The sequence below is a fragment of the Callorhinus ursinus genome, unplaced genomic scaffold (assembly GCF_003265705.2).
Source record: "Callorhinus ursinus isolate GAN/ISIS: 27379988/994484 unplaced genomic scaffold, GSC_fseal_2.0 scaffold11, whole genome shotgun sequence".
In the NCBI taxonomy this organism is placed as follows: Eukaryota; Metazoa; Chordata; class Mammalia; order Carnivora; family Otariidae; genus Callorhinus; species Callorhinus ursinus.
Window position 1 is genome coordinate 53,379,329 of NW_027397073.1, and position 23,948 is coordinate 53,403,276.

Consider the following 23,948-nt stretch of genomic DNA (forward strand, 5'->3'; position numbering starts at 1 on the left):
AAACAGACACATAGATTAATGGAAGAGAATAGAGAGCCCAGAAATGGACCCTCAACTCTATGGTAAACTAATCTTTGACAAAGCAGGAAAGAATGTCCAATGGGAAAAAGACAGTCTCTTCAACAAATGGTGTTGGGAAAATTGGACAGCCACATGCAGAAGAATGAAACTGGACCATTTCCTTACACCACACACAAAAATAGACCACAAATGGTTGAAAGACCTAAACGTGAGACAGGAGTCCATCAAAATCCTAGAGGGGAACACAGGCAGCAACCTCTTTGACCTCAGCCACAGCAATTTCTTCCTAGAAACATTGCCAAACGCAAGGGAAGCTAGGGAAAAATGAACTATTGAGACTTCATCAAGATCAAGAGCTTTTGCACAGCAAAAGAAACAGTCAACAAAACCAAAAGACGACCGACAGAATGGGAGAAAATATTTGCAAATGATCTATCAGATAAAGGGCTAGTATCCAAAATCTATAAAGAACTTATCAACCTCAACACCCAAAGAACAAATAGTCCAGTCAAGAAATGGGCAGAAGACATGAACAGACATTTTTCCAAAGAAGACATCCAAATGGTCAACAGACAAATTATAAAGTACTCAACATCGCTTGGCATCAGGGAAATCCAAATCAAAACCTCAATGAGATATTACCTCACACTAGTCAGAATGGCTAAAATTAACAAGTCAGGAAACGACTGATGTTGGCAGGGATGAGGAGAAAGGGGAACCCTCCTACACTGTTGGTGGGAACGCCAGCTGGTGCAGCCCCTCTGGAAAACAGTATGGAGGTTCCTCAAACAGTTGAAAATAGAGCTACCATATGATCCAGCAATTGCACTACTGGGTATTTACCCCAAAGATACAAATGTAGGGACTCAAAGGGGTATGTGCACCCCGATGTTTATATCAGCAATGTCCACAATAGCCAAACTGTGGAAAGATCCAAGGTGTCCATAGACAGATGAATGGATAAAGAAGATGTGGTATATATAATATACATATATATACATATATATATTATATACATATATATACATATATATATTATATACACATAATGGAATATTATTCAGCCATTAAAGGGAATGAGATCTTGCCATTTGCAACGACGTGGATGGAACTGGAGGGTGTTATGCTGAGTCAAATAAGTCAATCAGAGAAAGACATGTATCACATGACCTCACTGATAGGAGGAATTCTTCATCTCAGGAAACAGACTGAGGGTTGCTGGAGTGGTTGGGAGTGGGAGGATGGGGTGGCTGGGTGATAGACATTGGGGAGGGTATGTGCTATGGTGAGAGCTGTGAATTGTGTAAGACTGTTGAATCACAGACTTGTACCTCTAAAACAATATAATATAAGTTAAAAAGAAAAAAAAGAAGATAGCAGGAGGGGAAGAATGAAGAGGGGGTAATCAGAGGGGGAGACGAACCATGAGAGACCATGGACTCTGAAAAACAAACTGAGGGTTCTAGAGGGGACGGGTGTAGGTGATGTTTTAGCCTGGTGATGGGTATTGGGGAGGGCACGTTCTGCATGGAGCACTGGGTGTTGTACGCAAATAATGAATCATGGAACACTACATCAAGAACTAATGATGTAATGTATGGTGATTAACATAACAATAAAAAATTAAAAAAACTTATCTGCATAATAAGCAATGCGTGTTTTTCAAAACATGTCCTTTCACCTTCATGCTATAGCCTTCCTCCCATTTGTATCTTCAGACCTGACCCCTCCCCTTTACTCATATAAGCTTCATGTTGCCTCATGTCTTTGGAATTTCATGTCTGTATGGATTCCTTGTATATACACCTATTAACTTTGATTTTTTCCTGTTATTCTGTCCCATGTCAACTTGATTCTAAATCCAGCTAAAAGGACCTTGAAGGGCAGAAGAAGGTTTTCCTCCACAACAACTCAATCATTCTAACCTTAGCATCTTTGCATACTCTCTCTTCATCTCCAGATTTTATTCCTCACTTTCCTGGTAGACTTGAAATTTCAGTAATTCTTTCTCTGCTAGGCTGCTTTACCAAGGGCAGGGAGTCTGGATTCTTATTGGCTTACACAGACAGTTAGGCACCAGTCTTGTCTAATTCTCCACTCAGCCAGAGCTTCCAAAGACCCCAGACTGGGACAACCCACCAGCTTGCTGTTAAGGAGAATCACAGGAGAGGATGGTGGAGGTAGAGCAACATGAATTGCTATCAGGCAGAGAAAGTTTGCAGCCTCTTTATGGGACTTATTTTACAAAACTCTCCATTTTACATAAAGGACGCAGAAGCCTACAGAATTAAATGATCTGCTTGGTTTCAAAGATCGACTTTGAATATAGTTGGTTTTTTTTTTTTTAATTTTGACAAGCGACAAAAGGAAAACTTGAGCATTGGAAGCAGGGTAATAGCTTCAAAGGAGGTGAAAAATCATTAGGTAAATAAAAGAATGGAGTGTAGGTAAGAATGAAAGAGGAAGGGGCCAGGCTGGGAGCTAAAGAAGCCTTTGCCAATTGATAACCGTGCCTTTGTACCCATTTGAAGAATTTGTGATTCTAATTAGGTTTTGATAGGAATCTGTAAAATTCTGAACAGTTTTTGCCAGCACTTAGATAAAGCAAAGTGACTTGAAGCTTAGAAGCAGAAAGTATCAGAGAGAAATAGCCTTAGTATATTTGAGATGAAAGCCGCTAGAGAGAATACTACATGTCTTTAGAGTCTATTAATTCTAGTCCCTACTCAGGGACTTTTCAATATGATCAGAGATACATACTTGAATAACACAAACTATTATTTTTTACTAACTAGCTACATGGCTATGTAATATTTGCTATTCTTAGATTTTGAAGTATGTTGGCTCTTAGAAGCCAGTTTTTAAGTCTAACTTCTATTAACACTATTTATACTCTCCCACCTCCAAAATGGACTCTCACTTCAATAAACTCTCCTATTTGCACCCTCAGCCGTGGTGTCTGGGCTGTTCTTGAATTCTTTCTTACAAGACCAGGAGCGTCCAGTGACATCCCAGGGAGTGTTGTTGGGTGGAGGCCTCAGGGCCCAGGATGGGGTCTCCCCAGTCCACCTGGCAACAAATATTGTGCTTATAATTTCCAAAATGTCGGGGCACCTGGGTGGCTCAGTTGGTTGAGTGTCTGCCTTTGGCTCAACTCATGATCCTGGGGTCCTGGGATCAAGTCCCATATCAGGCTCCCTGCTCAGCAGGATGTCTGCTCCTCCCTCTTTCTCTGCCCCTCCCCCTGACTTGTTCTCTCTTGCTCTCTCTCACTCTCTTTCAAATAAATAAATAAAATTAAAATTAAAAAAATGTAATGAGGATGAGACTATTTCTGTTTTCCAAACAAATTTCCGGTTAGCTGTCTTACTCCACTGAATTAAAATTTACTTTCTTTGCAATTACAGAGAAAAGAATACCTATTAAATTACAGGTTAGAAGGTATCTGAGTCAGTGGTAAAGATACTGAAATGCCATTAAGTGAAAGAATGTAAGTCAAATGCTGTGTTTGGGGCCTATTTCAGGTTTTAAGACTCTTGATGAAAAAAAATGATTTAAAAAAATCTTCAGGGATGGAAAGACACAAAAATTGGTCATTTACTCCACAGAAAATAATATCTCATCTTAGATGAGGGGAGATCATGTATCTCCACCTCACTAGGTTCTGGGCTTTAGGAATGTTCCTGAAATAAATCTGTAGCCCTGAGAACAACAGGAAATTGCCACTTAGACACTTCAAAAGCTTTCCTGCTGCCACAGAGCCACCTACTCACTTGACACTGTATAAGTTGTTAATGGTTTCTGCCTAAGGATTTGATTTTCTTTGTCTTCATCTCCAAGGGGTCACCTCTTTCCAAATCGATTACAGTTCACTCTCCAATCTGATTTCTAAAATGCAGCACTCAGTTCTGTTCCGTTTCGAAAATTCTTTTTTTTTTGTTTCGAAAATTCTTAAGCGTCAGCCCAATTTTGGTGACATGCAAATTAATCTTGGCGCAAGAGCACTGCACTTGGAATTGCAGTAGCTGGGGACAGATCCTGAGGAGCATTTGACTTAACTTCTCCCTTTGCAAATGAACAAATTAATGTAGTTGTAACATGATACACAGAGACAGCAAAAAATTGCTATGGTGGCCTCTCCCTCAAATTTTACAGCTCATTTAACTTGAGTAGAATATTTTCCATTTCCGCATCAGTATTTCTTTCTCCAGAATCCTTAGAACTACAGGGATGCCATCTCATAGATTCTTTCCCACCCCTCCCCCAAAATGTGATTATTTGCATCACCGCACATCTTTGTTCTAAATACTTTTTTCATGAGGAATTTAAGATTGTCACATTGACACAAAGAGTGTGTTTATCTTGTTTACTCTCTCAATACAGATTACACATTTAAAGCCTCAGATGGGTACCATTAAATCCATTATGATTTAAAATTTTTTTCAGGACTGAAGTGGAAGAACAGAGGGAATTGTAAATTTCTTATGCTTAAGAATGAGACAGGAAAAAAAATCAGAATGAAACTCAGAACCAAAATAAATAAAGCTCAATATAAGTAGTCAATAAAACAAAAGTGCCGTTATTTTCTCTTCAGTATATTCTACCTGGTAACATTTTCTCTGTTAATATGGGCAGATTGTATGAAATTGCTTTTGCATGATAAATTCCTTTGAGAATCCTGTAAATGTAATCATGATTTCTGTCAGTTCATTACTGACAGATTCCATACAGGACAGGCCCACAAACTCTCCTTGTTTACTGAATGGGGAGAACTGGCAAAATTGTACTTGAGGGAGAGAAGAATAGCTGAGAAAAAAGGGCAACAAGGTATCAGTTGTAAAATATCGTAGCCACCTTGTCAAAGGGACCTGAAACAATGTTTCGGGTCAATTTGAAAAGTAAATCGCTCCACTTGCGGCTATAGACATTTTATAATGTGTATTCTTTTTTTTTTTTTAAAGATTTTATTTATTTATAATAATATCCACTTGAGACAGAGAGAGTGTGCACATGAGCAGTTGGGGAGAGGAAGAAGCAGGCTACTATAATTATAATCATTATAAAGTGAAGTTGGATTTTACATGTAGTCAACTAATCTTCAGCAAAGGTGCCAAGAATACACGATGGGGAAAAGATAATCTCTTCAACAAATGGTGTTGGGAAAAGTGGATATCCATATAAAACAATAAAAATTGGACCCTTTTCTTACACCATACACAAAAATCAACTCAAAATGGATGAAAGACTTAAACATGAGACCCCAAACTATAAAACTTCTAGCAGAAAATGAGGCGCGGGGGAAGCTTCATGTCTTAGCAATGACTTCATGGATAGGATCCCAAAAGCACAAGAAACAAAAGCAAAAACAAGGGGTACTGCATTGAATTGAAAAGCTTCTGCACAGGAAAAGAAACAACTATCAGAGTGAAAAGGCATCCTACAGAATGGCAGAAAATATTTGCATATATCTGGCTAGGGGTTAATCTCCAAAATATGTAAGGAACTCATATGACTCAGTACCAACACCACCAACAAAAACCCCCTAATAACCCAATTAAAAAATGGGGTAAGGAATTGAATAGACATTTCTTCAAAGATGACACACAAATGGCTGCCAGGTACATATAGGTCATCCTCACTAATCATCAGGGAAGTGAAAATCAAAACCACAATGAAATGTCACCTCACACCTGTCAGAGTGGATAATAGAAAAAAGCAAGTATTGGCGAGGATGTGGAGAAAAGGGAACCCTCATGCACTGTTGGTAGAAATGTAAATGTGTGCAACCACTCTGCAAAACAGTATGGAAGTTCCTCAAAAAATTAAAAATGGAACCACCAACTGATCCAGCAATTCCATTTCTGGGTAAATATCCAAAAGAATGGACATCAGGATCTTGAAGAGATATTAGCACTCCACGTTCACTGCAGCACTATTTACAAGAGCCAATATGTGAAAACAACCTAAATGCCCAATGAGAGATGACTGAATAAAGAAAATGTGGTATATACATACAATGAAATACAATTCAGCCTTAGAAGAGTAGGAAATTCTGTAATATATGATAACACGGATGAACCTTGAGGCTACTATGCTAAATGAAATAAACCAGACACAGAAAGAAAAGTACTGTACTGCATGATTCCGCTTACATGGGGTACCTAAATAATCAAATTCACAAAGTCAGAGGATTGGAATGGTGGTTACCAGGGGCTGGGGAAGGAGAAATGAGAAGTTCTTAATTAAGAGGCATATAGTTTCAGTTAAGATGAATATACTCTAGAGATCTGCTGTGTAACAGGGTACCTATCATCAACAATAATGTTCTGTACATTTGAAACTTAAGAGGATAAATGTTCTATCAAAATGAAATTTAAAAAAGATAAAGTTGGATTTTGTTGTTGAAAAAATACTTATAATGCATACACTATAAATGGAGTTTTATTCAGCTCAGTGGATAGCTTTTTTCTATACAATTTTAAAACATTTTATCCATAATAAGATATAGGAATCCATTTAAGAGCAGAGAGATTTTTCATCTGTACTCAGGTAAAGAAAGAGAAAAAAGAAATCCCCCATTTTCACAATGGGGCAAAGATGTACCAAGTAAGACTAAGTACAGTTTCTTTTCTCTTTTGTTCCTTTCACACACGTCCTGACATGTCATAAAAAATCTGCATGACTTGACTGATTTCAGCCAAGATATCACAGACTGGAAATACATGGTGCTCACCAGCAGACTGCTTGGGAGATGAAGTTCCAGAAAAAAATGTATTATTTGAGAAGCCAGCATAAGAATATGGCAGCAGGCTACAGCACAGAACTGGAATCTCAGATGGGCTTCGGGTTTCAACGCTGTATTCTTTTTAGGCAAGTTTCATCAAGATAAAGAGCTGCTCAGTTTCCTGTATCAAGGGACAGCTTTCTTATTGTGGCTAGAAGTACCCACACATGCTTGCCAGTGAGCAACCTGTCACAGGTCTGCTCCCACAAGGCTTGATGTTAATAGTGAGATAGCTATCATTCTCAGAGCTCCACACCTTTACTTAATGGAACCCCATATATCTCATTCCACAGTACAGAAGCCCAGAGAGAAGCTTTTAAAGGAATGGCCAAATAGACACGGGGTCTGCATTTCCACCGCTCCGGGTGCATACTCATGAGCTGGAGGGGAAACAGCAGTAGAATAGAGCAGATGGAGAACCCAAAGGGTTTCCCCAATTTTATGGAAATCTGGCTTTGCAATCAAATTGGGGGAAGATGGCAGTGTAAAACACATTTGATTTCCCTGCAGTTGGCTGATGCAAGGACTCATTTTAGGGAGGTAAATGGAAATGTCCAATGGGTTTTAAGATCCTTATCCACATTCAGCCTCATCATAACATTACACGGTACTTACTAATCCTCTTGCCTCTGGAGGATGAAGGTTAATTCTTCTACAGAAGGTTTATCATATCAGTCCTTAGAACTTTGTCTAGATGAAGAACATAGGCGGGGAGACAGGCCTCCTGAGACTATAGGTACAGAGGTCAGATTGTTAAAAGATTAAAAAACGTTCTTGATGTCAAAATGTGGCATCCCTATGGAATCCCCAGCCAGTGTCTTTTTATCTAATGGTCCGTGTTTCATTTGTGCAGTATTCTCTTATAATTATCCTATTTCTAACTTGAAAGTATCTTCTGTATTTTTACATTACCCCCCCGCCGCGACATTATTTATTTATTTATTTAAAGATTTTATTTATTTATTTGAGAGAGAGAATGAGATAGAGAGAGAGCATGAGAGGGGAGAGGGTCAGAGGGAGAAGCAGACTCCCCGCTGAGCAGGGAGCCCGATGCGGGACTCGATCCCAGGACTCCAGGATCATGACCTGAGCCGAAGGCAGTCGCTTAACCAACTGAGCCACCCAGGCGCCCCCGCCGCGACATTATTATATTAGCATTGCTATTATGACAAAACAATGAAAGAGTAATGATGGGACTGTACCGACTTTCAACCGTGCATCCTTCCTTTCTTTAGTATCCCACCCTTCCACTTGGACCATTAGCAATGGAGAATCTACTAGTTCCATTGTTGTGTGGTTCTATTCATGGGGAAGAATTTTTTTCCTCCTAGGACCCTCCTACAAAGGATGATGACTATCTTCATCTCTATTAGGGATTTAAATAATAATTTCCCACCATATTAAAGGGCATTTAAGTAGAAAGAGGTTGACAATGGAGGGCTTGAAATCTTATTTTGTGAATAAGCTCTTTTAAATAAAAGTATTGGAAATACAGGTTGATCTAACTGTGGCCTTGAGTAGGTATGTCAAATAGCATAAAGTGAACTGATTTTTATGGAAAATAATATATTTCATTCCATTGTGTTGTATAAATGTCTTGATAAGACCTATATTTCTAATAATTATGTGTCTCTTCAAAGAAAGAGATAAAATAGCTGTTCCTATAATTGATGTGCATTTTTTGTGGGTTTTTTTGGTGTCCTTTTTTGTCTCTTAAACAGATTTGCCATTCTTCCCATAGTACTAGAGTAGACAGTTTTCGATTTGTGAGTTTCATAATGTACTACTGTAATCACTGATGTCACTTAGAAAATTTGCAAAAGTCAAAAGCCTTTAAAGTGCTAGTTAAGGTGAGTAATACTCTCTTCTTCATTCCCCATAAAATGTAACCCAGTTCATATTTGTGGCTCAAGAAAACACTTCAAACTCTTCTAAATTCCTTGTTAATGTTGTATTGCGTGATATTTTCTGAAACGTTATGATGTTTATATCTGTAAACTAGAATTCACAGGCAGTTTGTCAGCAAGATGAAGATGGCCTTCAGGGAGCTGTATTACAAGAGTTCTGTGCTAGGCACAATTCTAAAGATGGTCCCCAGGTTCCTAGGTTATTCACTTGAATGCTAATGTAGCTGCTGCCATAAAGGAATTTGGCAGTTGTAATTAAAGTCCTAATGAGGGTGACCTTGAGCTATGGGCATTATCATCTAAACTTGATCCAATCACATAGGCCTTTTAAAAGGCAGAAGAAGAAGGCAGAAGGGAAAGCCAGGGAGACTGGGAGCACGAGAAAGATCTTACATGCCGACGTTAGCTTTGAGATGGAAGTGGCCATGAGCCAAGGAATGTGGATATCTTCTAGAAGCCGAGAACAGCCCCAGGTGACAGCTAGCAAGGAAGAGGAAACCTCAGTCTTATAACTGTATGGGACCAAATTATGCCAATGATGTGAATGAGCCTGGAATCAGATTCTTGTTCCAGATCATCCACATATAAGCCGAGGCTAGATGAGACCTTGATATTATCTTGATATTAGCCATGTGGTACACAAGGCAGAGAACCCAGCCAAATCTACCTGGACTTCTATGGAACTCTGAGATAACTGATGTTATTTTAAGCCACAAAATTTGTGGTAATTTGTTATGCCATGATAAAAAAACTAATATAGGTCCTGATACCCCTATGATTATTAGTTTATCTAAAAATATGGTTCAGGTGTGCCTGGGTGGCTCAGTCGTTAGGCGTCTGCCTTTGGTTCAGGTCATGATCCCAGGATCCTGGGATCGAGCCCTGCATCGGGCTCCCTGCTCAGCGGGAAGCCTGCTTCTCCCTCTCCCTCTCCCCCTACTTGTGTTCTCTCTCTTGCTGTCTTTCTCTCTGTCAAATAAATAAAATCTTTAAAAAAAATAAAAATATGGTTCCAAGCAACAATGTAAAAACTCCTTTTAATTTTTTATATTGAAAAAAATTTTAAAGATTTTATTTATTTATCTCATTTGAGAGAGGCAGAGAGAGAGAGGGAGAGCAAGCCGGGGTGGGGGAGGGAGGAAAAGGGTGGGAGGGAGAGGGAGAGGGAGAGGAAGGAATCCCAAGCATACTGCACTGAGCTCAGAGCCCAATGGGGCTTGATCCCACGACCTGGGGCACATGACCTGAGCTGAAGCCAAGAGTCAGATGCTTAACCAACTGAACCACCCAGGTACCCCAGCACTTCTTTTAATTTTTAATAGTTTTTGGACTGTTGGCTAAAAGAAATATCATAAAATACTCAAAACTTATAGATGATTAATAGTTCATGGCAGAACAGAGAACCATTTTTTCCTTCTAAAAGATTTATTCAAAACATTTGAAATCATTTGACACAAAATGTAATATTTTATATTCCAACCACTAAAAATATGTATATATATCCACCAAAAATCTAGACTTTAACTTTTCTCCTGATCTTTTATTTTTGGAAGCAGAAGGAAGAGGTAGACCTCCTCATACAACTTTCATTACTGTAGTAATATTTGCACATACTTAATTTCTATTGGAAATATTTACTATAAACATACTTTCTATGCCAGTATAGGCAATACATTCAAATTCAATTAAAGAAAAGCATTTACATAGTCACTCTGGCTGGACCTTATGCAAATACAGAAAATGACAAACCTGGAATTAATCACCAAATGTCTGACATTAAAACAGAAATTTGTCAAGGCAGAAATGTATGAGTCATAACAGTATCTAATTCAATGGTTCTTGGACAGATCCTTTTCTGTGTTCTGATGAAACTGGCATTTACTGATATTAAAATCCTCCAACAGACCATATCTTATATTTATCTCAGTCATGTAAAAATCTCCAGGTAGAGAATATTCTCTATGGGGAAGTTCAAAAGTCTGATCAGTTTAGATGTAACCTACATCTTATTTTGTGCCTTTCATTTCTGAAGACTGTCTTGGAAAAGCAGACACATTTTCTATTTTATAATTCAACATCCCTAGCTTTAAGCAGTCAATTACACTAAGCTTTTATGGACCACTATTCTGATTTTTAATATCCAAAGAAGCAATTTGTTTTTTTCCCTTTGTGTGTATCTTTTTAGGATACATTGGAGCAACAGGACTGCAAATCTCAGGAGAAACTTACTGAGGGGGGGAAAAAAAAGAACTGAAGCAGAAACTTGGTGGTGAGATTTTAATTTATTATTTTCTTAAGTGTTAGTAAATGAAAAAAAAAAAACCAAGTGGGGGTTAATTGAGATGACATTTAAACACTGTCTTACCAGTGAGTATTGAAGACTAAAAAATGTCACAACTATATATTTTAAAAGTAAAATTAGCACGAAACACAAACCAAGTAATAGAGAATACCTCTTCTGTACTGTATATTAAATGTGGAAACTTCAAAGATAATTAGCAAGACATTTAGCAGGCACTGTCAGTGAATATGAATAAGTAAATGAGAAATGAGAAAAAGAAGGCAAAGTTCATCTCTGGCAAGCCAGAATTTTTTCAAACAATTAAAAATCAAAGGACAACAAATTTCTTATAAGAGAAAAGGGCAAAGTACAAAGGACTAGTGATACTTCTTACACAGAATCTTCTAAAGCTTGTTTCTTTCCTAAGGAGGTCAATCATTTTACCTAATGCCTGTTTTTTGGGGATATTCATGGTCGAGACACCCAAGAGTGAATGGGCTCTCTCTAAATGCTGTTTAGGGCCTCACAAAAGGGTGTAACTTCCAATAGTAAAAAGCCATGGAAAATGTATCTACACACTCCTATTTTGAACACTGCAATCAATGGGCACACAATTAAGCAAGCTGACATTTCCCCAGATTGTCCAATGTTGAGAATCAGCAGGCACACTTGTCAAAAAAGCAAATTCCAAGTCTCGACCTCATGTAAAATGAGGGTTATCTCTAGGAAAGAATTGTAGTGATTGTAGTGATCTCTAGGAAAGGGTCTTGTTGCCTCTTATCATGGGACAGGTCTGGGGAAACTCTGCATGTTGCCTCCTCCTCGCCCCACAAAGAAAACAAACAGTAATAAACACCATTATAAATGAAATAACTGTATCCATAAGAGATGAATAACTAATGGAAGTTTTATAATAACACAAATTGACTTCCCAAGTCAACATTGTACTTTTATCCCTTCTAAGGGATGGGTCTACTTTACTGGGTACCAATACTCCAGAATGGCATATTCATCTCTTCTTAACAGCCCTACTCACTCAGGTACCTACCTCATCCCCCTTTACTACAAGAACTTAGCCACTTAGTCACACTCCATAAAACCCCCTTTTAATCATCTCCCTCCCCCATTGGAAAAAACCATTAGTTTCATATGTGTCTAAAATAAAAGAAAAAGGGAACAAACTCCTTTCAATAATTCTTGATAACTGAATTCCAATTTCTAGAGTTATCTATATTTTGAGTTTCTAGGAAATGGAGTTCAGATTGTAGCAAATACTGCATAATTAAGAACAATATTTTTGGTTTCATAATCTTTTCTTTTTTAAAGATTTTATTTATTTATTTGACAAAGAGAGAGAGTGAGAGAGCACACGCCGGGGAGCAGCAGAGGGAGAAGGTGAAGCAGGCTCCCCAGCTGAGCAAGAAGCCTGATGCAGGACTCAATCCCAGGACCCTGAGATCATGACCTGAGCCAAAGGCAGATGCTTAACCAACTGAGCCACCCAGGTGCCCCAGTTTCATAATCTTATAACTACATCACCTCCCTACCACTTAATGGGTATGTTAACTAGAATGTTTTGTTGTTGATCATGCCATCTATAATATTTTAGCATTTTAGCATTCTCTGTTTAAAGAGGTTAATCCTTTAATATTCTTTCAGAATCTTTGAAACTTTTAAAAAAATATATGTAAACCAGGCACTACTTTAAATAGTTACTAAGAGTGGTGGGGGCCTCACAGGAACCACACTCACCTAATTGCACTAACACAGAAGATTCCACATGGAATTTCCGTTTACCTACAATCTGTTTGTCTCCTTCTGGCATTTGCCTACTGACTCTACAAAGGCACTAACAAGAACAGAACTGACTTATAAGCTGTTTTCAATTCTGATAAATAAAATCATACATGGAATTTTGCAAAATTTACTCCTCATGGTTGGTTGTACAATTGTTGACTTACTGGGAGAGCATCTAAAGATTGCATATGAGCTACTGCCCAAATCTCAATAATAATATTTACCTAATTATAGACCAGAAGTGAGCAAGATCAATTGGGGTGAGTATGCTGATAAATGATTCATCACACCTACTATTCCTAGCCTAGGAAAACTGGGTGTCTTTCCATATCATCTTGGCATCCAATAAATGTTGGTTGAATAAATCTTGGAACATTTAAAAAGGAAATTTTTAAATATTCCAGGGGGTTCATAGGCTCATGAAAAATCATGCAGATCAATGAATAATTATAAATGGTTAAAAAATAGGTCTGTGTACCATGCTGGGATTGAAGTAAAGGAAATGCATAATTATGTGTATCAGGGCATTATCTCTTTGGATCCCTAGCTAGCACTTAACACAGTGCCTGAAGTGTTCTCAACAAATGTTTCTTGAAAGAAAAACAATATAAAAATGACTGATTAAATGATTTTAGATCAGTAGTAATCAAAAGAGTGCATTGGGACTATATAGCCTTGTAGGATATGGGGTTGATACAAAGTTCCTTCTTGAAGAGACTGAGTTTGAAGTACCTGTGGAATATACAGATGAAGATATTTGGACATATGGGTCTGGAGTTCAAATTTGGGGACAACAGTGCCTTCACCTTTGGTCTTTAAGCTGAGCCAGTCCAGAAGGCCAGAGTTAAGAGGTATGACAAATCTTGAATGGAATATTGATAAGACCAGACTGAGATTCTAACGACCCTTACTCTTTGCTCCAGGTACCTGATCCTGGAACAAGGGATGCTCTGCTATAAAGCATATTTTCCAGCCTATTCTAGTAACTTATTCCAATGTCTGATTTCCAGAAGAAAATTAAAGTCAAATCTTCCCTAACTTCCTCTGAAAGAAAGCAGAATGAATATTTTCATTGTTAATGTAACCATTTCTAAATTCTCCTAGAGCTCCCTGTCTTTATAAGAAATGCTCGTGCAATCTTGCAGGGAAATAAAATAGCTTACTTTATCATAACAGATGCATAATTAGCATATTAATCTGCATGTAGATAATAGTAGAATAAGAAATTATAGATTATCCAAACATTTTTATTTAGAACAATATTTTATAAATACTGCCGAGGTGAATATAATGAGACTACTTAGTTTATATCCCCAAATTGTGTTTGGGGATATGATCAAGCTTTATGAATAGGAAGCCAATAGCAATACAAAGGATCCAAGAAACAGACCAGATTCTATTTGTGAAATGAAGACTAGCTACCACACATACTTTTTGTTGTTGTTGCTTAAAGATTTTATTTAATTGAGAGAGAGAGAGAGAGAGAGAGAGAGAGAGAGCAAACACAAGCAGGGGGTGGAGAGGGAGAGGGAGAAGCAGACTCCCCATTGAGCAGGGGCTCCATCCCAGGACCATGGGATCATGACCTGAGCTGAAGGCAGATCCTTAACCGACTGAGCCACCCAGGTGCCCCCCAAACATTCTTTCAAAGGTTATCTATCTCTGATAAGATTAGTTGACAAACTAGAAACCAAGTCCAATGTGACTTAGGTGTCAGTAGCTAGGGGTGGATGTCAAAGTTACTTTTCATCCATTTGTATCATGTCTGAAGGTACACATTCCCTGGAGAAAAAAAATGGTGGTCAATCACCTTCATCCAAATCAAGAATCGAGTTGTTACAGTTGCATGCATCTGCTTATCACCTATAAAATAGCTTCTCCCATTATATTGCTGAGGTTTAACGAGGAACAAAAACCCCTATTTGGGGCACCTGGGTGGCTTGGCTGGTTGGGCAACTGCCTTCGGCTCAGGTCATGATCCTGGAATCCTGGGATCGAGTCTCGCATCGGGCTCCCTGCTCAGCGGGGAGTCTGCTTCTCCCTCTGATCCTCCCCCCTCTCATGTGCTCTCTCTCTCTCTCTCTCATTCTCGCTCTCTCAAATAAATAAATAAAATCTTTAAAAATAAATAAATATATAAATTCTTTAAAAAAAATCCCTATTTGAATTAGAAGGACACTGTTCATCCCAACTATCCCACATTCAGCTGGATAGATTATTAGAAGAACAGAATGGAAAATTGGTGAATTACTTCATACCAGAGATATTTAAAAGCTCTTATTCAGCCATTTTCAAGAAATGTGTTAGTTTTTGAAGAAATGTGACTACTCACATTTAGGAGGAAGTATTGCAACATTAATCTAAGCCAACAGAGCCCATTCCTGACATTTTAAAGTAATGAAATTCAAATTTTGCCTTTTATACTTATCTTGTACCATATTGATTCTAAATTACTTGGGCGTTTTTCCCGGCATGACAAAGCATGAAGCATGCGGTTTGGCAAATCTTTTTTTGGTCAGAAGTAGCATTGATCTTGATGAGTCCTGTCAGTCATGCAGTACCCACTCACCCATATTGTATAAAAATCTAAGATTTAAGGGGGGCTTTGATAATTTTATTCTTTTCTTCCTTTGGTAGTCAAACAAATTCTAGAATGTGGGTGGACTGATAGAAACTGGAAACTGAAAAATTTATGGTCTCTGCTAGGCCAATCCTGCACCAAACCAGGGGAGGGACAATTCTGACTATAAATGCCAACAATTACGGAAAGTCTGAATATTAGTTGCCAAGGCAAAAGTGGGTATAAAATGCTGCCTGGGAGTTGAAAAACAAGAACTGACATTTGTCCCTGTCTCTCTATAACAACACCTTTCTGAGTGTACTCTATAATCTGAGAACTACTTATATAAAGAGTTCTTTAAAATGTTTCTTTGCAAGCCATTAATCCACATGTAAGCTTTAATCTCATATGGATATTAAAAACTTGATACACGTGGGGATGGATGATCATGCTACACAGATGACAGCCAGTGCCTGGGCTATATTTAGCTCAGTGTCATTGGGCTCACTGATGCTGCCGGCATGCCAACCCAGTACTGTTCTAATTCCTGAGTCAGTCCTGGCTGGCTGGCTTCAGGTCTCCTCCTGCTGTTTGGCCAAGTTACTCAGGCTGGTTGTCCTATCTAGGGCATATGCTCCTGCAATGATTCCCCTGGTCCAGTCTTCCATCATTTCCCTGCTCTCAAAATTATTTGCTTGGCCAAAACCTGAGCTCTCTGGTGGCTTTCATTCCTTTGTCTGGGATTTTGCCTCGGTCCCCTTATGGAAATCCTTTTCTGGTAAACTGATAAGCCTTCCAACTCCCTTCTGTGAGCTGGCTATCTGCCTTAGTCCTATTTCTGAGTCTGACTTTGCTAACGTGCAATCTGTCAGAGGCCTTTCTTGCTCTTGGTCAGTCTCCAACTCCAGCATGTTACCCAAGGACAGACTGCCCACATGTGGACTGCCTAGCCTGTACTCTTCTAGGATACTATTGTAACCATGCATTTGGACTAAGTTTTGGCTTTCTTCTGAGTGTAGTCATAATTGTCTCTGGGATGATTCATCCATCCATCCATCCATCCATCCATCCATCCATCCATCCATTCATCCATCTTTGTATTTCATGTATTCATCCTTACTTATTAAAGGCTTACTCTATGCTGGGCCCTATGCCTAGTGCTGGAGATACAGTGGTTCCAAGACAGACCATTATCCCTGCTATAGCAGGGGAGACAGATAGTTAAACATTTATAGTAAAGTGTGATTAGTGGCTCTCTACACATCTACCTGAGCAGGTGGGTCAAATGCCAAGTTCCCATACATTCTTTATGGCCCTGTGTCTCTGTGGACATATAGCTAAACCCTGCTGAGGCCAAATAGGCTAATATTTTTGGTTTTCTTATTGAAAAATTTAGGGAGAAAATATCATTTCAAGTCAGAAAACAAGCACTAATATTATATTCATATTTATATAATAAGCCTTCAGATTTATATGGAGTTTTACCACAAATTCTTTCATTTACAGATCTTACTCCATCTTCAGAGGATACCTGTGAGGTGCAGGCAGGGTAGGTATTATTTTCACTTTCATTTATGGAAAAGAAACTAAGGTTCATAGAAGTGAAAGTAGGTTTAGCAAAGTTTAAAGCTGACACTAAAAACAGGCCTTTTTAATGCTAATATGAAATTCTATCCACTTTATTAATAATCCAATGGAGACTTGGACAGTTTCTACCATCTTAGTAATGCTAGGTCCAGGTTTTACTATCTACATTTTGAGACAGGTAAATGCCCAGAGGTTAGCCTTGGATGTCACCTGTTCTGAAAAAGTGACAAAAAATAACACAGAGAACTCTAAAGTATTGATTTATCTTCCATCAAATGTTTATTACTTTAATCTATGAACCCAAGTAGGGAGGTAGAGAGATGAAATCATTTGTCTCTTATCTTTGAAAGATGTGAGATCATTACCGAACCCTCAGAAAAACAGCAGGTAGCTCTTGAAACATGTTCCAAAGAGCACTTGGAAACTTTGATTCATGGCTAAAGCTGTACTGTGGCATTTTCCTCTCGCCACCCTTTATGGCAAAGACTCATCCTTTTCTCATCTGTTATCATATTTAATTAGAGTCATCAGAATGAGCTGTTATATGTGGTTTGGTTCTTTTTTAAAATTCATATACCAGTATGACTTTTATTTCTCCAAACAGCCTGTGTCCTTGAAACTGCAGTTAAGTTTCCTAAAAGGGTTGGATTCCTTCAGCCCATCAGAGTCAGTAAGCTTTTATGATGCCAAGCTACTGGGAAACATTTAAAGGTGTCCTACCCTACCACATCCTGGCTAATCCAGTTTTCTGTTTACCTTATTTCTGGAATGACGAGAAAAGTCTGGTACTCAGCATTGGATACTTAAAAATATATTTAAAATATGCGATTTTTCATTTTTATGTAGATTCTGCAAATGCAGATAAACCTTAAAAGTGATTTTATGGCATCAGGATCACTTTGAAGAAAGAGTATTATAAAAAATTTAAAAAGCCACTTCATAACTCCTTAATTTTTTTTTAAAGATTTATTTATTTATTTGAGAGAGTGAGAATGAGAGAGAGAGAGAGAGTACATGAGAGGGGGGAGGGTTAGGGGGAGGAACAGGCTCCTCGCTGAGGAGGGAGCCCGATGCGGGACTTGATCCCGGGACTCCAGGATCATGACCTGAGCTGAAGGCAGTCGCTTAACCAACTGAGCCACCCAGGCACCCCATAACTCCTTAATTTTTTTAAGCAGAGAGCAACCTGAGATCCACTGGAGTGAGGTCAAAGGGAATTGTGACTGTCACCCTGTTCCTTCTTTGCCATTTATCCTCAGGTGATTCTGTCACTTGGTTTTATAGAATGGAGCGCTTTCTCCTGATGGTTCTCACATGCTCTCTGATCCCCTAGGTATAAATATTCATTCTCTAAAGATTTTTCTGAGTGGTAGTATATAAACTTGTTACCATGGAAGCCCCATGGGGGAATACTGTATTGATAGGGAGAGAGAGGAAAAAAAAAAAACCTTAAACTCTCCAATGATATAGCTCTTTTAAAATTAATTTTTTTTCTCAAGGGATTTAATCAAAAGCCGTCACAGGGTGGCAAAGTAAGCTGTTAGTCTGTCTTTGAAACTGCTATTTCTTCCAAGTTGAGAAGACTCTCTATTCTGTATGGATTTGATCAGTTCATGTAATAGCTCCATGTAAATAACTACAGAAAATCAACAAGTATAAATCATAACTATACAATAGTACACCCAGACATAGGGATGTATCGTTCCTTGAGGAGGAGAAACAAACCCTGGTTTAAGTGTTAGCATGAATTTAATTAACTGAAAATCCCCTGTAACTTTATTCTTTTTAATTGTTTTCTCAACTTTCACTCTAAAAGTAGAAGACCCAAACACACCCAAGACAATCATGCTAGATGATGACAATCTGAATCGGGATTGTTCATATTTGGTAACATGCCAAATTTAGTTCAATTTTCAGCCACAGTAGCAAATCCTTCACAACATCCCTTCTTTAGTAACATTTTCCTCAAAGAAAATGAACATTGTTTTCATATTGAGCATTGGCTTTGGAAATGCATACTCTTCAAATGGCTAAAAGAAAACTCTCTCTTTATATTTAAGAGTTAGCCACCAAAACCTTGAATCAAGTGGAGATCAGATTTTATGTTTTACTTTTTATTTATTTATTTATTTTTTAAAAGATTTTATTTCTTTATTTACTTGACAGAGAGACAGCAAGAGAGGGAACACAAGCAGGGGGAGTGGGAGAGGGAGACGCAGGCTTCCGGCTGAGCAGGGAGCCAGATGCGGGGCTCAATCCCAGGACCCTGGGATCATGACCTGAGCCCAAGGCAGATGCTTAACAACTGAGCCACCCAGGCGCCCCAGATTTTATGTTTTAGACACTATTTCAAGAATTACTTATCATGCAGTATTATTTTACATGCTTTGTGAGCAAAAAGTTGATAAGGATGCTTTCTGTTCTCAAGGATTTCTAGTGGGAAAAGGTTTGTGTTGGCGTATGTTGTAGAAGCAAATAATTCCGAAATAATTGTTAAAATTCCAGTGACTTAACATACCACAAGTTTGTTTCTCGCTCACACAACATGACCAGTGAGGTTGGCAGGAAGCGCTTTGGCACAGGCTAACGAGGGCTTCATCAGGACACATGCTTCCAAGTTCACCAGAGCATAGTGGGAAGAGATTAGGGACCACACACTGGTTCCTAAAGTTTCTTCTGAGCAGCGACATGGCACTTCTGTTCATATTTAATGGCCAGAGCAAGTCCTATGATCACATCTAGCTTTAAAGGGGGCACACGTAATTCTACCATATGCTCGGGGTGGGAGTGGGGGAGGGAGAAAACTGGCAATATTTGGTGAACAGCACTAATGCTGATGAGGGAACAGAAGGCTTACTGAAGAAAGCATAAGCTGACACCCTACAACCTCTCCCTACCCCCTACTCCTCGGTGGGACAAGTGTGACATTCTTCCAGGAATCTCCCAACTATCTTAATGTTAATGCCTTACCAGAGGCATGAACAACCTTAACTTGAAAATGTCAAGGTCTCCATTATCTTGTAGGTCCTCTTTAGCATATGAAAGTTCTTTTGAAACCTCCCCTTTTCCTTACCTCCCCCAACTCCTAAGCATATAATCAGCCACCTCTCACAATCCTGGTGCAGCAGCTCTTTCTGCCCATGGATTGTGTTCCCGTGCTTTAATAAACCACCATTTTGCCCCAAAGGTGTCTCAAGAATTCTTTCTTGGTTGTTGGCTCCAGACCTCACCCCACCGGACCTCACCTATAGTCCAAAACCACATCAATGCTACCACAAAATAATGAGATGTATGTGCCACCAAGTGTCCCTAATGCCATCAGAGATACCAGTTCAATGGACTGTCATAGAATTTTAAGAGAAACATCAGAATGCCCTGGATTGCTTACAAGGGCATCATCATCAATGAAAAGGTGAGATGTACAGATGGACCCATCCTCCTCACCCCACTGTTGCCAGTCTCTCAATGTCAGATTGATGACTTTCACAGAACAGAACAGTGCTCTTATAAAGGGTGTGGGAATACCAAGAAGGTAGAAAAACAAAGGACAGATGGTCTTCACAGTAAAGATAGATACACAGCCACATGATGTCCTAATTCAGGTCTGCTATGAAGCAGATGCCAAAGGTGATATTGAAAATGCAAGAGATTTATGGAGGAGGGAGCAGGAGAAGGTGAGGAGAGCATTCAGACTTTGAAGTGGGTTTGCTACCTGTAGAAGGAGAGAGGGAAGGAAGGAGAAGTCTCAGACTACAAAGCATTTCTTGGGAAGGCTGATGGGAGGTGTACAAGCCAAAGCCCCCCACAGGAGGGGCCCCCCAGTTCTTGGGATGGGTCTGTCTCTGTGCTCCTGATGTGCTTAGTGACTGGCTGGGAGCAGCCCATGACAAACACAGACTTGACACAAATGTAGTGGAAGAAGCAAGGTGGGCAGCTGAGCCTGCAGACAATTATGCCCCTGCAATAAGAAATGTGAGTGGTATGTTTTTATGACCACCACATCTGACGTTCAGGACTGCTCTTACTTGGATGATTCCAAAGAAAACTAGCAACTGGTATATTATAAGCAATCCTTAGAGGTTAAGAAATGTTAATTCATCATTGAGACCAAAGTACAGGGCTGTTGTCTTGAGGCCTTGTATAGTCTGGCGAATTCCAGAGAGGCTGAGACCCCTAGGCCACCTAGGAACTGAGATGTTCACTAAAAAAATACATGGGAGTTTGATGTGGTTTCCAATATCCAAACCAATCTCAGGCCAAGGTTGACCTCCCAAGAGTCTATAAAACACTTTCATTTTCAATGGGTTTTCCAGGCCATTCTAAGCCCACTCTACCTTCTTATCTCCCTAATGGACAGGCATAGCCAGATGAGAACTAGACTAATTGTGGGCTACATTTGGTAGCAGCTTGGAGAAGTTGGCTAGGAGCTTTCTTTTTTTCCTCTTTTGCATTTATTTTACCATCTGACATACTGTACATATGTCTTTGGAAATCTTCTTTCAGGTATACTTAAAGCTTTTTCTTTACTTTTTTTTTTTTTTTTTAAGTAACCTCTACATACAATGTGGGGCTTGAATTCAACTCCAAGATCAAGAGTGGCCTGCTTTACTAACTGGGCCAGCCAGGTGCCCCTACTTAATGCTTTTCTAAGTTTAGAAAAATAAATCAACCAAAAACCACTAGAAAATAAAAATAGAAAATTAGGGACTCAGAGTCTATACATTAAGAACATGTGATATGCACGTAGAAGTTTCTAGGTGATAGAAATGAAAGTAGAATTGCTGTCATGGGGGGAAACTGATGGCTTATACAGAAAACAGAATAATGTCATTGAAGCAGTATTCCTTTCACTCTCTTACCAGTATTCGAATTGGAATTTGCTACAAGATATGAGGGGATGGTTTTTGGCTTTGCTGTGCAGGAATGACTGCATATCTCAAGTCCAAAGATTTGGAAGACTATCTGTATATGAACCTGGGTAAGGCAATTTTGCATAGGAGGGAAGTCTCTTTTATTTATCTGAATAAATAGGGTCAGAAGAGAGAGGATTTTTGTATTCCTTGTCAAATCCAAGCATTCCTCGTGTAATCTCACCCACTTGGAACACCTTTATGGACCTAACATCTTCTCTTTTAAGGGTTAGCATCAGCATTTCATAGCCCTGCTGCCCTTGATCTGATGTTTTCTATACCACACATCTGGTATCTGTGTTCTACTACCTTGGTTTTCTCACTAGCAGATTCCCACTTGGAGTAAAAGAATAGTATCCTGTATATATTTTACACTTTCCAATCAGTGTGCGTACCTACACACACTCACACAAATGTATACATGCACACACCCTCCCTCCTCACATAAACATATTCTTCCCTGATTTTTTTCTCCTTTGCATTTATTACCATCTGACATACTACATATATTAACATCCTCTCTTTTTATGTAACTGTCTGCTGACTCTTCAGAGTAACATAGGCTTGGCCAGGGTTGGATTAATTGTTTACTACTGATCTCTAGGCTTCTAATAGTACCTATTTAACAGCTGCTTAATAAATATTGAGTGAATTAGTGAATTATATGCTTTGTGTTTTGGTATAAATTTTAAATCATACATATTAATGTGTTCCATGTTTATATTTATATGTATATCATATGTATAATATAGTATATATAGTTATGTATTTTCATGTATGTTTACATTTTGAAATCATAACTTTAATCTTTTGATTTCCAGATATTTAAAATATCAATAACGCAGATTTAGATGTTTGGGTTATTTGCAGATATTGATAACTATGATGAGCAACTATTTGTTCTTAACACATACGATAAAATATTCCTCACAGTATACACTATAGTATAAGAGTATTTTTACAGTTTTAGTGACTGTAGAAAATCTAGTAACAGAAAGGAAAAAGAATCCTTAGAATCAGAGGGTCCTAAAGAGAGAGAACTGGATTAGCTGGTCTTTGCTCTCTATTGCCATCTGCTGTTGTGTTGGTAACACAACAGCGAACACATCAAACGTCTACAACTTAACAGCTGGGACTCTAGAAACCACCTGAAACCAACTTTCATATGTACAGCTGAGAAAAAAGAGACGTGAGAAATTCGGTGACTTGCAAATGTGTTGTCTGTTTTGTTATTAGCAGAGCAGGAAGTGCTGTTCAGTGGCAAAAACTAGTTCTGGAGTTAGATTTAGTTTAGCATTTTGGCTACATGGCCTTTGGCAAGTTACTTAGCCCTTTCTAAGTCTCAATGTCCTTTTAGGGTTAATAATATTTCCATTATATGATTTACATGAGAATTAAATGTGATAGATATATGATATCTATATCACCTGCCACACACATGACTGCTGTGTTTACAAAATAGTAATTATTACTGGGGCGCCTGGGTGGCTCAGTCAGTTAAGCATCCAAGTCTTGGTTTCTGCTCAGATCATATCTCAGGGTTGTGAGATCGAGCCCCAAGTCGAGCCCTGCGTTGGGCTCCACACTCAGCGCAGAGTCAGTTTAAGACCGTTTCTCCCTCTCCCTCTGCCCCTCCCCATTGCATGTGCATACTCTCTCTCTTTAAAAAAAAAAAAAGAAAAGCAATTATTATTATCCTGCTTGCATGTAAGCTCTTCCATGGCAAAGGCATTTTGTCTTTAAATTCCCAGCGAGACAGTATCTGAAGCACTTGGTTCATAATAGGTACTTAGTAAATATTTCTTGAATAAATGAAAGAGGGAGGTTCCTCACATCTTATTAAAATTACACTGGAAATCATATACGTGGAATGATGAATCTGTGTTGTAAAGTACAAGTTATACTGGCTAATTTATCTCTTCATTTGCTTTTCACGAAGTGACCTAACCTGTGAATGTGTGAGTGTGTTTCATAATTTCTAGTTCTATTTCAGAATACTCATTTTGATTCAAACAGAGTTTACAGGCAAATGCTTAATTCCACATTTTCCACCCCAATTTCTTTCACAACAGCTAAATATCAGACTTGTTTAGTACCTCCA

The 23,948-nt window shown here is 38.7% G+C and overlaps 1 protein-coding gene across 5 annotated transcripts in view; it reads right to left on the bottom strand.

Moving 5' to 3' along the window:
* Positions 1–23,948, bottom strand: part of DLGAP1 (DLG associated protein 1) — a 942,912-nt gene that overhangs the window by 486,283 nt on the left and 432,681 nt on the right. The window lies entirely within an intron of this gene.